The sequence below is a fragment of the Lipotes vexillifer genome, unplaced genomic scaffold (genome assembly GCF_000442215.2).
Source record: "Lipotes vexillifer unplaced genomic scaffold, Lipotes_vexillifer_v1.1 scaffold63, whole genome shotgun sequence".
NCBI lineage: Eukaryota > Metazoa > Chordata > Mammalia > Artiodactyla > Lipotidae > Lipotes > Lipotes vexillifer.
Window position 1 is genome coordinate 3,379,581 of NW_006784492.1, and position 16,283 is coordinate 3,395,863.

Sequence of the window (16,283 nt, forward strand, 5' to 3'; positions counted from 1 at the left end):
CTGCATCGGCAGGCGGATTCTGAACCACTGCGCCACCAGGGAAGCCCTAGGTGCAGGTTTTGACTCCCATTGTGCTGATGGTATCATGCCTCAAGCAAGCCTTGTGTGACTTTACTTTTGGCCCTAGGGCTTCTTCAGTGACACAGCGTGCATGGGACACAGAAGGGAGCCCTGAAGGGGGAATGTTGGAAGTTAGCGTTTGCTGGGGGCAGTGCTCAACCAATGATGGGTAAATGCTTCTCCCAAGTAAGGGATCAGTTCCTGAGTCAATCCTAGCCCCTGAACCAGTTCCAGGAGGCTTTATCTTAATACTGACCTGGGGATTTTTGCAGAAACTGTTGCCTGTGGCCTGTGATTTTTATTTTGGCCAGCCAAAAAATTAATTCTGTTATTTTACTAGCACTCTGTGGGTTATTACATTCAGTAGTTATACCTGACAGACCCGTAAAGTCTCACTTTCCCTATCAGAATCGATCACTAAGGTTTTCTTTTTTTGTCCTTTTCTTGATCTAATATGCACATCGTCTGAATCAGAGCTATATTCTTAAGAACTCTCATCTTCCGAGACACTAGTACATATGTCGCTCAGACAGTCAGAGAAAGTATCTGCATAAAATTCACTGAAAAATTCTTCACTCAGAATTTCGCGATGTGTCATTTTTGAAAATTTTATGGGAAGAAACTTGCATTTACAATATACACAAGGTTGGAACAAAAACCTAACGGAGCCAACTGTCATAATAATAATAATAACAGTCATAAGTTGTATAATGGACCCTTGATCAATTTTAAGCTCTAACAACTTCTCACGGTGATGTTAATTGTATCACTCCCTAAAAACGTATTGATACGTCTGGTCGATAACATTTGGGTAACAAAAGACGTGTTACTATGTCTCTGGTCAATACTGTGTTAAGCAGCCTAAAAGTTGGGTTCTTTTATCCTTTAACCCCAGCACAAATGTGATGTCTGTGATCCATACTCAGTTGCATACATTTAAATTCTGGAAAAATGTAAATTGTGTGTGAAGTTTGGAGCCTGAAGGTGGGGCCAGAGAGGAGAGCTGACTCCACAGTCCCTCTGAGTCTCTCATCTGTGAACAGTGACTGCAAACCCTGTCTAGAATTTGGACGGTCCTATGGGAGGTGCTGCAGTTCCAAGCCCACACATTATCCCTGTACACCAGCTTCTGGCAAGTAGACACGAAGAATGCCCCAACTGCATGCTAGCGTGATAACTCGGATGCTCTGCTTTCTACTTTCAGGGCAGCCAGGCTGTTGGCCTCCAGTGGGACTCCGTCTTATACGAGCCATTTCACAAACCTTCGCACAAAGCAAGCTGCTCATACAATCACAGCCTTAACTTCCACAGTGCCCATCCTACCGTTTATGAACGTTTCCACCACAATATCTGACCTGACCTTAAAGACGCCCTCTGCTGCCCTCTGTGTGACAGAACAAGGACAGGTGTGGAGCCGCAGCTTGGAAGCACCCCACTAGAGGAAAGGGATCCACATATCCAGACAGAGGCCTGGGTTTGGCTCTTCTTATGCCATAGACATGTTCTTTGAGCACAAAGCTAGGAAAGTTCCTGGACACCTGTCAAATATTTCAGGTCATAAACGGGGAGATATCTTTTCTCTTCCCTCCTTCAGGTGTATATTTGAAGACCCTGTCTGGACCCTGCCTTGTACCCCATATTCAGCATGACCTGCTCAAGGGCTTCAAAGTTTGCAGGATCTGGTGGGATGGGAGGTCTGTGCACTTGTAGACTGTGCCTCGGAGCCCATGTTTCACCTTCAGCGTATGAATACTATGTGGAAAACTTTCACTGGGCACAGCCAGAGAATCCCTGGCCTTGTCCTATTAGAAAGCCCAGATCCTATCTGTCATATTCTTTGCATCTCTTCTTCTTTGCAGTTCTGTGAGTTTTTTTCTTTCTTTTTAAAACGTCTCCTTTTCTGTTTCCCTCTCTTCTCTTTCTCCCTTTGTTGGCAATTATTACTTTAGGCTTGTATTGAATAGAGTTCCATGTTTCAAATGCTTAATTTAAATATAATGAGGGCAGCTTTGATTCCAGTATAACTTGTGGAATATTGTAAGCAAGTGTGTGCTTCTGGTTATAAAGCTCTGTGATCTCAGGTGAAGCTATTTTTGTTCTGGATCTGGGAGCAAATCCCATTCAATAGTTGGGTTCTGATCCTATCACTGTTACTCCTATTACTATAATGCTGCTTTTCTTAGTGTGACAGATGTGAACTGCTCTATTACAGTGAGGTTGTATCAGTCAGGGTCCCAGCAGGAAACAGAAGGCATACTTGAAACACATTAATTCAATAAAAGTTTATTCTCAAAGGCTCTATTTAAAAAGGTATGGTACAGGGCAACCACAGGGAATGGTGTAGTAACCTGGCCTAGCAGAAGTGGAGGTGTTACTACCCTCAGGCCTACAGAATTTAAGAGAGAGCGGTGTAGCTTTAGCCTCCTGGAGAATAGCAGTATCCTTTGCAGGGGCATAGCCAGCTGGAATTTACCTCGCAGGGAGGGAGCCTCTATTCTTCACAGAACCACCTGGGCTGCCCATTCACTGAACTCAACTGGACGCCAGAGGACTTTGATGTCATCCACAAGTCAGCCGCCTGGGAGCAGAGGTCAAGACTGAGGAGAGAAGGGAGTGGCTTTGGAGAGGCAAATGGGAGCTATCTGGCACAAGGGTACAGGTTTTTCCAGTCCATATTAATCTAAGTCATGATTAAATATCATTGAAGCCTCACCACTATGGGTGAGGAACCCAATATTATTAGTCAACCCTTATTTTGGGTTACATATAGAGCAAGTTCTGTGGTCCTGACAAGATGTCCTCTGGCAATCACTCCTGGCTGCACATATGCCCTGTGGAAGGCTGGTCCTCCTCTTGGAAACCGTGAAACTTCTTCTATTTCCTATTACTCATGGTGGTCCCTTCACCTTCACTCAAAACACACAGTCTCCTTCATTTCCCCCTTTTGACAATCTGGCTAAATCTCTTAGTGGACTTAGATCAGCATCGTAACAGTCACATCCCTACAGGGCCCAGACAGGTATCCAGTGAGTGGTGGGGGTGGGGGGTGGGGGGGGGCGGTAAGCAGAGGGTGGAGCTGTGAGTCAGAGAAACGTTTCACATTCCTTTTACTCTACGGTCAGGTAAATCACCCGGCAAACATGATGCTAAATGACAGCTGAAGCTTGAATTCAAGAAATACTGGGGCACTGGCTTCTCCGCTTTAGCTGTTTGCTGTCATTTGGGAATATAGGCTATTTTAAGACACACTGGTAATTCAGATTTTCAGGTAAAGCCTCTCAATTTTTAAACACTGACAATGGGGAGCTATGGCAGGGTATGAAGACAAATACTACAGTGTCACGTAGAGGAGATTGAGAAATAAACTTTTTTTTGAGGGGGGATTTACAAAGCTGAAGGTCAAGAAGAATAGGCATGTAGTCCCCTGTCCTTTCATCACCCCACATGGGAGGATGCTGGGTCAGGTGAAGCTGCTGGACACACAACTTCCTTTAGAGGAACTGTGTACACCTGCTACTTTTAATAATGCAAGCGTGAAAAACCAGCTGGGGGTAGGGGATAGAGTTTTGAGCATAGGCACCAAGCAGCATGGAGTAAATACCAGCAATACGGGGAATTGTTTGGAAATGCCAGCTGTTACCTGGAAAAGTCATAAGAAGGTGGTTTTGCGCTCCTGAGAGAAGGAAGCCCTGGTCCCATGGAAAGTTAGACTCACCAAGTGCTGGTCAGCTCATTGCTAAGAGCTCTGTGGGATAATCCTGTTTGTTTCTCTGCACTGCATCTAATTTACAAATCTTGAAACACTGAATACACGTCAAACAAACAAAACATGTCTTTGGGCCACCAGTTTGAGGACTCTTGAGCAGACATTAGAAACAAAAATGCCTACTTGGGGACTTTCTACAAAGGTGAAGACCTTCCTTATATCTCCTTTTCAACCCTCACACCAAAAAGGCATCCTCCTTTCCCCTGAGGTCAGGGAAAACCCAAATATTAGGAGGAAAAATTAAATGACTGACTATCCTCCTGGGGAGGATAGGGATACCTTTCATTGAGTTCCGATGAGTCGGCAGCAGATAAAAAGAAAAACACAAGTAATTTTTCAATACGCTGTTATAGTAGATTCCTTTTTTTTTTTTAACACCTTTATTGGAGTATAATTGCTTTACAATGGTTTGTTAGTTTCTGCTTTATAACAAAGTCAATCAGCTAAACATACACATATATCCCCATATCTCCTCCCTCTTGCGTCTCCCTCCCTCCCTCCCTCCCTCCCTATCCCACCCCTCTAGGTGGTCACAAAGCACCGAGCTGATCTCCCTGTGCTCTGAGGCTGCTTCCCACTAGCTATCTATTTTACATTTGGTAGTGTATATATGTCCATGCCACTCTCTCACTTCGTCCCGGCTTACCCTTCCCCCTCCCCATGTCCTCAAGTCCATTCTCTAGTAGGTCTGCACCTTTATTCCCGTCCTGCCTCTAGGTTCTTCATGACCATTTTTTTTTTTTTTTTTGGATTCCATATATATGTGTTAGCATACAGTATTTGTTTTTCTCTTTCTGACTTACTTCACTCTGTATGACAGCATCTAGGTCCATCCACCTCCCTACAAGTAACTCAATTTCATTTCTTTTTATGGCTGAGTAATATTCCATTGTATATATGTGCCACATCTTCTTTATCCATTCATCTGTCAATGGACACTTAGGTTGCTTCTATGTCCTGGCTGTTGTAAATAGAGCTGCAGTGAACATTGTGGTACATGACTCTTTTTGAATTATGGTTTCCTCAGGGTATATTCCCTGTAGTGGGATTGCTGGGTCGTATGGTAGTTCTATTTTTAGTTTTCTAAGGAACCTCCATACTGTTCTCCATAGTGGCTGTATCAATTTACATCCCCACCAACAGTGCAAGAGGGTTCCCTTTTTTCCACACCCTCTCCATCAAGTAGAATCTTCTTTTTGAAAAAAAAATTAATTATTTATTTATTTTTTGGCTGCGTTGGGTCGTCTTTGCTGCACGCGGACTTTTTCTCTTTGTTGTGGTGCGCGGGCTTCTCATTGCAGTGCCTTCTCTTGTTGTGGCGCCCAGGCTTCGTTGCTCCGGGACATGTGGAATCTTCCCGTACCAGGGAATCAAACCCGTGTCCCCCCACATTGGCAGGCAGATTCTTAACCACTGCGCCACCAGGGAAGTCCCAAGTAGATTTTTTTTTCGGTACGCGGGCCTCTCACTGTTGTGGCCTCTCCCGTTGCGGAGCCCAGGCTCCGGACGCGCAGGCTCAGCGGCCGTGGCTCACGGGCCCAGCCGCTGCGCGGCATGTGGGATCTTCCCAGACCAGGGCACGAACCCGTGTGCCCTGCATCAGCAGGCGGACTCTCAACCACTGTGCCACCAGGGAAGCCCCGAAGTAGATTCTTAATAAAAGACTTTTCTCTACCAGTAGTGTTGAACAATAGTCAGGATTATTGTTATTATTATTGTTATTATTACAAAGAACAAAGAACTTTATCTGGGGTCCTAAGAATTGCAACTCAAGAGGCTAAGATTTGGATAAAACCCAGAGCGTTCTATGGAAGAGAAAGAGTCAGGGGCTTAAAAAGACAAAAGCCACAAGGTTGTTAAAGTTGCCTGACAGGAAATGTGATGGCCTCTGATGCAAGCTGGTGAATATTTGTCCTTAAGGAATCCTAGTTGCTCTACCGTAAGTGTCTGATAAGCATCTTGAGTAGGACAATAGGTGGTTGAAAGGTCAGATTCCATGCAGGCTGAGTTGTGCGTAAGTCAAGTCCCCTCAATGTCCTTCCTGTTCCATTTTAGGGAGCTCCCTTAGCAATACCAGTAGGTAAATTAGAATCTTTAAAACTGACCAGAGAAGGAGAATGTCCTTATGGGAGGAAATGACTGGACTAAAGGATCCTCTCCTTTTATTTTTATTGTTTGCAGTACTTGCTCACGACTGTTGTGCTGCCCACGTTCACTGGCTCAGGGCTGGGGTGTGGGCAGCAGCTACTACTCCCTGTTAATGCTCTAGACCAGATGTCGATTCAACCCCTTTTTCTTTGTCTCCGTAACACAGCTAGACAGGGCTGTCCTATTTAAATAAGACTGTAGTGATGCCATAAGAAAATATTCGTTCACTCATCATTTAACAAACATTTATTTGTGCTTCCTAGGTGTCAGGCACTGTGCTAGGTTTAGAGATGTATCGGTGAGCAAAACAGACACAGTCCCTCCTTTCCTGGTACTCCTCCAGGGCTCATCCAAAAAGGGTGGTATAAATTGGATAATCTTAATTACAGTACATGTCTTGGTCAACGTCCTATGTTCTATTATACAGAACTTTCTTAGCCCCTGGCCTTTTTCCAGGTGATGGAAGCTGCCTTACTTATCCTTGGCTACATGGATATCCACTCTCCTCAGAATCCAGGTGCAAGAAAAGAAGGAGCAGGCCTGTTCACTGTCCAGACTCCATAAGTCAGCCTCATCCAGCTTAGTCTCCTTTTTGAAGACGCTTGTCCTTCCCTGGGCAGACTTTCTCTACCCACAAGTGTCCTCAGCTATTTCCAAGGGATAAACATAGCAGAATGCAACATAACAACCCCAGATACATAACACAGAAATAGAGTTGTGGTGAGGTGTCTCTTCCCAAGTATGTACTACAAATTTCCTCCTTTTAAAGAGACAAGTAAGGATAGGGAGGGTGGGAGGGAGGGAGACGCAAGATGGAGGAGATATGGGGATACATGTCCATGTATATCTGATTCACTTTGTTATAAAGCAGAAACTAACACACCATCGTAAAGCAATTACACTCCAATAAAGATGTTAAAAAAATAAATAAAGAGACAAGAGTTGACATGATATTGCAGAAAAACAATACAGTTGATCAGGTCTGGAGCCTATCATCTCTGAAGAGTACTTTCAATAGGCATATTCTATTTAGTTTAACATTTGGAAATCAAACTTAACAGCTCTCTGATGTTTGGCATAATTTTCAAGCAATACTGAGCACTGACTTCCATGGGGTAGAAGGATATTTGTAAGTGATCTAAAAATTAACCTGCCACTCATTTTGAATTTGACCAATATTGAGCACATATTTTGTATCAGATACTGTGCTAGGTATGGAGGGTGTAGCAAAAGACTCGGGAACATATATATTGGAACTATATTATATATAAGGAATTTAATAAATAATTATAAGATATACAGCATGAGTATATATGTGTTTGTATGTAACACGTGTAACTGGATCAGTCAGAATTCATTTGGAAAAGCAGAGGCACTCTGTGTATTGTGGCATAAAGAATGAATTATAGGAATAAGTCCTTATGCAACTGTGAGAAGAGCTTGGGAGGTGAAGGTCCGGAAATGGGAGTCAGATCAGGGAAGAGTCCTCGGTCTGCCCCGGAGCCCCGCATGGGTGGCCAAGCCAGAGCTTCCACATCAGGCTTGTGCATTGGAGGAGCTCGTGGTGGGGCCTTTGGGAAATTGTTGCCCCTGGGGGCCCACAGCTCTGTGTCTGATTGTCGCCCTGGGGCCATTGCTGGGCATCCGAAGCCAGCAGTCAGGAAGAACTAAATGGAGAGCAGAGCGGCCAGAGGGCAGACCTTGCCTCTGACCAGGACCATATCTGACTGTGTTTCCTCTTTTACTCCTGCATTCCGAATTTGTGTACAGGTTCCTTTATTTTGTACCTGGAACAATACAGAGAAGGCTATTTTGGGGAAGCATAGTTTGCATCTTTAATCAACCTGACACTGCACAACACAGCAAAATAATTCTATAAGTAAAGGGTTTGACACTGCACAATCCAGCAAAATAATTACACAAATAAAGGGTACTACAATCTTTGGCATAAGGATTATTTTGAGCTGAAGACACTTGAAAACTAGCAGATGCAGGCAGAGGTTTCCTCTGCCTGAGGGCAGATACTCCCGAAGGGACTAAATTGTCATCATTCCCCTCCCCGGGAGTTTCATCAACTTGGGAAGATTGACTTTTATCACAGGAGAGACTAGGAGTCTCACCACTTTAACTTCTTTACCACAAACCCACAAACTTTGTCACAAATTATCATACCTCCCATCTATTCTTCTAAGGGCCCTTTCCTGTTTACCTAGAAATCATTTGCTCTCCCTTAAGTGGTTTACATCTCCAGTCCCCTTCCCCTATTAAGTCAGAACGTAAGCTCTCCAACCTCAGCACTTTTTTACGGGTATTCACTTTTTTCATGTGATGCTCCCATGCATGTAATATTAAAAATGAATGAATTTGTATACCTTTTCTCCTGTTAATCTGCCTATTGTCAGTGTATTTCATAGACCCAGTTTTTAAATATTGGAGAGTAGAGGGATGTCTTTCCTTCCCTACGTGAGGACTGTCACACACACAATATTGACCTGTTGTGATTTATTACGAAACTTTCCTGAAACGGCCCCGTGAATACATTTACATGGACACTATGATTTCTAAGAAGATGTTGTTACCGAGTCCAAGCTCGCTCTGCTCGCCGCACGACAGGCCAATACATCGGGAGATGAGGTCCCGAGGCAAGGAATACGACTTTATTCGGAAAGCCGGCAGACCGAGAAGGTGGCGGACTAGGGTCCCACCAAAAAACCATCTTATCTGGGTCTGGATGACAGTTTCTTCTATAGAATCGGAGAAGGAAGTAAAGTAAAAAGGGCAGACATCTCCTGGAATGGCCAACCTCGGGGAGGGGATGTGTTAATTTCTCCTGTCTTGCAGCCATTCACAGGTGGGTAGGGTTCCCTGCGGCAGGCAGGCCGTGATGTATGATTATAATAACAAAAGCAAAAGCAAAGGCTAAAGTCAAAGCAACGGGTCCAACGTGGAGTCAAAGTTGTCTCTTCCCTGTTACAATGTTACTCTTCTCAGTAATAACTTACCTTACAGTGATGCTGAGTAGGAATTTTTAAAGCAACCAGAGAGTCTAATAGATTTTTGTCTCTCTTGGGTGCAGATCATATTCGGCAGAAAATCTTCTTGATCACGAGTGCTTAAAATAGCGTGTGTAACCCCGTGACATACTGTACAATTTCCTCCATTTCAGAGCCTCTGTGGATGTCAGCCGACTTCCCATCAGTTAGAAACGCTCATAAATCACAAGTTCTTATTGTCTTGTTAGGTGTTCAGCTCTTGTTGGGCGAAATCCATTTAGAGAACATGCACACCTTTGTTTAACTCTTACGCCCTCCAGAGAACAGGAAACAAATATCCTTGTTCTCAAATGACAATAGGTTTTACTTGGCAAGTGCTACAGAATCTGAGGCAAAAGCAGTCATCAGGGATTTTCCTTAATGACTGCTGTCAACTCATGACTACAGAATCCTCCAGGTTCTTGGGTAAATACTGCTACAACAAACACATAATTACAACAAAAGGAATTTCAGACTTTCTTTCATTCACAATTTCTTTCTTGAATTGAAAAGGGGAGGTCATCTCTTATATTCTGAAAAGCCTGCTCCAAGGCTCCTTTCACTTTATTTGATGAGAAAAATCTCCAGGTGATGCAGGGGCAGAAACCCGAGGGAAAGGAAAGAACTGGATTTCTATCCACATAACCATTATGGGATTGTTCCCTCTTTTTTTGCCAAATGGGGACCTTAAAGGATTTTTGTGAGGACTAAATGAGATAAGTAATTCAAGTACTTAGCTAATTGTAAGTACTCCACAAATGTTAATTTCTTTACTAGCTACTCAATACAAAGTTATTTTATCATGGTAATAATGTATTCTTCTCTCCTAAAGCTATCTATAGCAAAGAGGCTTTTGCTGGCATTGATTATCCTCATAAATAAAGACTGATGCTTCCCTTATGGGTAATAATAGATTTGCCTAAGTTTCCTCACTGCTTTTTGCATTGAAGAGGGTCCATGGCTACTACAGGTTGTCAGAATAACAGGGGTTGAAGTAAGTTTTTAGGCCCAAGATGGAGCCGCTCCTGCCTGGAATATGCCATGTCAGCAAACAGAACTTTCACGTTTCTGTAAACGCTCTGTTTGACCAGAAATCCAGTATTTCCGGTCAGCCAATCTCTAAATGCCAAGCCAACTCCGGCTTTATGCATATTTCCTTGATCTTTCTAAATAAGGTCAGATATGCAACCCTAGCCAATCATGCCCCGTTTCCACCCTGCTGTTTCTAACACTGTAAAACTCACTCTTGTCCAAAATCCCTCAGGAGGAGGGCTCCACTGCCTGGGAGACAACGTACCGCCTCGTCCGTGGATTGTTTTTTTCCTTGAATAAAGGACATCAGCCTCATGACTAAATTTTAGTGTTGCCATTTGACAGAGGCTACTGGAAAGATGGAAAAAAAAAAATCTTACTAGGCATGTTCTGGAAGATGATTGATATTTTTTATAGAGTGATAGGAATATTGTATTGCTTAACAGCAGGAGGAAGGTCTAAAGTTAATCTATTCAAATCTCAGACAGTCAGCCATTGGATTGATTCCGTCGTGTGTAAGTGGAGACAGTTGTTTACTGTTATGGAACACAACCAACCACTGATTGACTAGAATTCTAAACGGGCATGCTTGTGCTTTCTCCACTCCAGATCCAGGTCAAAAACATCTTGATGTTTACCTCTTACTCTCGACACCCATAGAAATATTTCTTTTCTTTTTTTTAAGACACATGCACCCCAATGTTCATTGCAGCACTGTTTACAATAGCCAGGTCATGGAAGCAACCTAAATGCCCATCAACAGGTGAATGGCTAAAGAAGATGTGGCACATATATATATAATGGAATATTACTCAGCCATACAAAGGAATGAAATTGGGTCATTTGTAGAGACATGGATGGATCTAGAGACTGTCGTACAGAGTGAAGTAAGTCAGAAAGAGAAAAACAAATATCGTATATTAACACATATATGTGGAACCTAGAAAAATGGTACAGACGAACCGGTTTGCAGGGCAGAAATAGAGACACAGATGTAGAGAACAAACGTATGGACACCAAGGGGGGAAAGTGGCGGGGTGGTGGTGGTATGAACTGGGAGATTGGGATTGACATGTATACACTAATATGTATAAAATGGATAACTAATAAGAACCTTCTGTATAATAAAATAAATACAATAAAATTCAAAAATTCAAAAGAAATAAATAAAATTGCCAATTCGAATAAAAAGAAATATTTCTTTTAAAATTTTTTTTAAAGTTAAAATTTTGTTTTTATTTTTTGAATTTTATTGTATTTATTTTTTATACAGCAGGTTCTTATTAGTTATCTATTTTATACATATTAGTGTATACATGTCAATCCCAATCTCCCAGTTCATCCCACCACCACCACCCACCCTGCCACTAGAAAAATTTCTTGACTGAAAAGTCTCATATTCCTGTTAAAAACAAAGGAGCCTAGGGAAAAAACAAACAAACAAACCCACATGAGTCCTGTAGTACCACAAATAAAATATTTTCCTTATGTTTATGCAGATGAATATAAGTCTCTAGCTAGGATATTTCATTACCAGAGTATTCTTCACAATCCTGGGGGAACTCAGATGTGAGCCAAACTCCAGATTTACGTTAGGTCTCCTTGGAAATTATTTAAATAAGACATAACATAATGTACCACTGAGGCTATAATTTACTTTCGTGTTATGTTCTTATTGCAAAAGAGTTAAATAGCTTCTTTTTTTTAAATTTCATTTTATTTGTTTTTTTATACAGCAGGTTCTTATCAGTCATCAATTTTATACACATCAGTGTATACATGTCAATCCCAATTGCCCAATGCAGCACACCACCGTCCCCATTAAATAGCTTCTGAGTCTAGCTTATGAGTTAGGAGAACTTGTCTCTATAGATTTAATCATTAAATTTTATATAAATTTACATATAAAATTATATTGTAATCCCAAATCATGCACATTAACATATCAGATATTTTAACTTTTACCAGGGCCAGAATGAGACAGAAATTCCTTAATCGAGATGGAAGTCTGTATTAAAATGATTTGAACTGTGGTTTGGCTAAAGACCTTTGGACAAGGAGTCAGAAGACCTAGACATGCCATGTCCCCTCTCTGGGTCACGGTAGCCTTGTCTATAAAATGAGCAGGCTCTTCTGATGGCCTCGGGTGTTATGGTTATAGGAAATCACCTTCAGCACAAGAACTGGAAGGTATCCATGCCGATGAGGTTTTCTCAAATAAGAAATGCAATCCCCCCATCCCCACTTCATATTATTTTAATTGATTTTATGATATAAAATCCATTCCAAGTCTTTTGTCTAGCCTCTTAATAATGGTTCACTTCTTAGCCCTTGTGATAGGTGCTAGGGCAAAAATAAAAAATCACAAAATAAATGGAGTTGGAAGGGACCGTGACAGATCATCTGGCCTGGCCATCTGCAATTGCAGCATGCTTTAGTGTTCACTCGCTCTATAAATAACCAAAGGATCCAGCCAACTCTGCATCACTTTAACATGGCCCAGAGTGCCGGTCAAACTTAGGAACTTTCCTTTATTTACTCTTGGAACTCTTTTGCTTGACTTGGCTGCAGTTTCTGGAAAACCATCTGATTCCAGAATGGAATCTGAAAGAAATAAGTGCAGAAAATTGGGTTCTCTAGGCAGGGAGGAAATCAGGGAATTTGGCATAAACTGTCTCCATTTCTACCTCTATCTTTATCTTGAGGGCAGTCCCATCTCTGCCTCCGAACTCTTGTTTCATCCCCATTTCTTTGGGGCTTAAAGAGAGAATGCACAGAGCTTAGCACAGTGCTAAGCATGGAGTAACAGCTCCAGAATGTCTTTGCATAACTTCTGCAATGTCAGTCCCTTGTGTCTTGTTTCCTGCTATTTTCTGCACACCTAGAATAGTGCCTGGTGCATAGGGGGTGCTTGGTAAATACTTGTGAACTTACTAACTTGCTTATGTGTTCTCTCTTCCCTCAATTTTTCTCTGTCCCTCCTCTCTCTTTTTTTTTTTGCTGTATGCAGGCCTCTCACACCACTCTCTTTTTGAGTATCCGTTTCTCTCTCTTTTTTCCTCACTTGAAGAAAGTCATTAAAGGAAAAAGGAGATTGGTAGGGGCACCCTTCTTTGGTCACTGGTCATTGACTAGAAAAATGGAAAATTTCGGTGAGTGTGTGCACTGGACAGGACGAAGGAGCTTCCGGGAGAGCTATCTCTCCAGCTTATTTGTGAGCCAGGATTCCCAGAGGAAAAGGCTCATATAAGCTCGTTTATCCTGACGGCAAATTCCACCTTGAGGTGTTTCGGAGACGAATGGCTGAGGGGCTCGGATAAGAAGCAGCTGGAGGTCAGCAGTTTACTCATGTTTTCAAGTCCCGTCCCCCCACCCCCACCCCCGCCTCCCGCAGAGAACTCAGATACCTGGTGGGCACACGCTTCCCTGCAGAAGAGCCTTGTCTGGCTATTTGGTGCACGGCAGCCCTAGGCCTTGCAATGGTTCCCTTTCTCCTTCAAGTTCCTTAAGGTCTATCTTTTCCTGTCTTTCCTGCCCCAGAGCAGTGTCTAATGCTCGGGGATGCACAGGGATCTTCTCAGGGGTGTTTAGGTGCGCGTATGAAGGGCTCCTTTAAATTGCAAGAGAACAAGCCATAAAGCTCTTATATTGCAGACATTTAGTCCCTCCTTCCACCTTCCACCTTACAAACAACACCTGAGCCATATTAAACTCCTCGTTCTCCCAAAAGCCCTTCGTGCTCTCTCACAATTTCTGAGCCTTTGCAAGTGCCTCCTATTCGGCCTGGAATGCCCTTCCCTGAGCCCTTATGTGGCAGGTTGAAATTGGACCCTTCAAAGATATCCATCCGTTCCTGATCCTGGAACCTGTGAATGTTACCTTCTATGGACCAAAAAAATATAAAGGATCTTTGGGCATGTGATGAAATGAAAGATCTTAACAGGGGAAGACTGTCTCAGATTACCTGGGTGGGCCCTAAATGCAGTCAGCTGTATCCTTTTTCGAGGGAGGTTGAGGGAGATTTGACCCTCTCAGAGGAGAAGGCATGGCGAAGACAGAGGTGGAGATTTCAGTGAGGTGGGAAGAGGCCCAGGAATTCCAGCAGCCCCCAGCAGCTAAAAGAGGCAAGGAATAGCCCTCCTGAGCACCTCCTGGGGAAGCCTGGCTCTGCCAATGTCCGCGCAGGGATACTGATTTCAGACTTCTAGCCTTCAGAACCGTGAGTGAATACATTTCGTTTCTCTCAGCCACTAAGCTTGTGGTAATTTGTTGCAGCAAATGTAAGAAACGAATGCACCTTCTTTCATCCCAGGCTAGCACCTACTCAATCTCAATAGCTTAGGTGGTACCACCTCCAGAAAGTTCTGCCGTATCCCCCTTGGGTCCAAGTTATGTGAACGCCTTGTATGTTTCCACAGCACCTTGTGCTCCCTCTTATTAGAGAACCCATCGCCTTTTCCTGTAAATGTCTCTTTAACTTGTTTATTTCACCCCTGAGTCTTGGCAACCTGAGGGCAGGGGCTGTGGCTTTGGACTCTCCGTCTTCCGTGCAGGCTGAAGGGGCCACACACAGTAGGTTTGTTGTAAATCTTGGTTGAATACACAATTATATGTGGCTTCTATCCTTCTATTAGCCGAGTAGTATTCCAGTTGGAATGCAGTATTACCATATTATACTTTCAACTTCTGATTGAGGAGATTAATCATACACCGTTGTCAGGATTCCCCGGCAAGTTTACCCTGCACCCCCCTGAGGGGGTGTAGAGCCCTGCGGCCTGCAGTTTTCAGCCAAGGCAGCTGTGATGTCGTGGCCTGCCTGGCAGTCCCCACGCAGCTCTCCTCTGTACCTCCACACTCCTCACTGAGGAGGGCTGTTGTCCGGCTTCCCTTCTCGCTGGTGTCACTGGGTCACGATGTGTTCAGTCTAGTCCTAGTCTCTCCTCTCCTGTGAGGGACTCAGCCCAGGTTTTTCCCTAATTCCTTCCTGTTCTTTAAAGTCTGTGTGTTTCTGCTTGTGGTCCCTGGCGTCGTTATTGCTGATCCAGGATGTGAAATTTTGTGCCGTTATAGGTGATTTGTATGGGTGCAACAGCCCTATGATGAAATCAATGTTTTGTAAAGATGAGCCTCATGGTGTTGTTCAGCCTCATGTGATGGAGAGAGTGACTGAGTTTCTGAATATTAGTCAGAAGGTTGTTGCAGGAATCTGGATATCGAGCCGTGAGGACCTGGACCAGGGTGATGATGGTGCTAAGAATTAAGTGGGAAGGGATTAAATCAAAACACATGCTATTGTTACTTGAGTTTCCAGCCCATGCTCAAAGCACACAACCCAGAATGGGACTTGAACCCACTGTCTTTTAATTGAAATCACACACCTGGTCTCAGGACTTAATGAAGCTCAGGTTCTTGATGTCTTGTGGCAGAAAGAATTCAGTGAGAGACAAAGTGACAGGTAAGACGTGGATTTATTTAGAGAGATACACATTCCATAGACAGAATGCAGTCCGTCTCAAAAGGCGAGAGCGGCCTTGGGGGAAACACACTCCACAGACAGAGTCTGGGTCATCTCAGAAGGCAAGAGGCCCCCAAATATGGCGTGGCTAGTTTTTATGGGTTGCGTAATTCCATAGGCTAATGAGTGGGAGGATTATTCCAAGTATTTCAGGGGAAGGGGTGGGGATTTCCAGGACTTGGGCCACCGCCCACTTTTTGGCCTTTTATGGTTAACCTCAGAACTGTCATGGTGCCTGTAGGTGTGTCCTTTGGTATATGCTAATGTATTACAATGAGCATATAATGAGGCTCAAGGTCCACTAGAAGTCAGATCTTCCGCCATCTTGGATCTAATTGGTTCTAACCAGTTTTTGTCGTGTCCTATAGCTATGTCACTCTTTTAAAGGTTGTGCCCTGCCCCCTTCCCTCCTGTTTCAATGTCAGTCTGACTTTTCTATTTAAGCATAAATAGTCATTGCTGGTGAGTCTGAACTGCTGTGATTTTTAGGGTATCAGGCCCTCTCATAATCTTTCTTATTTTTTCTTCCGGGAGTCGTGTCTTACATCTGCTTGGTGGAACATCTGCTCTGCTCCAGGCTCCTGTCAAACAGCCCCACCAGGGCCTCTATCACCTCCTGAAGTTCCAATCCACTCTTACAGCCTGGAGCAAAGGCTTCACTCTTCTGGCCCTGCTTTTTCTTTCATTCCATGATTCCTAATTAGGCTAGGACCTTTACTTAATTCCCTAC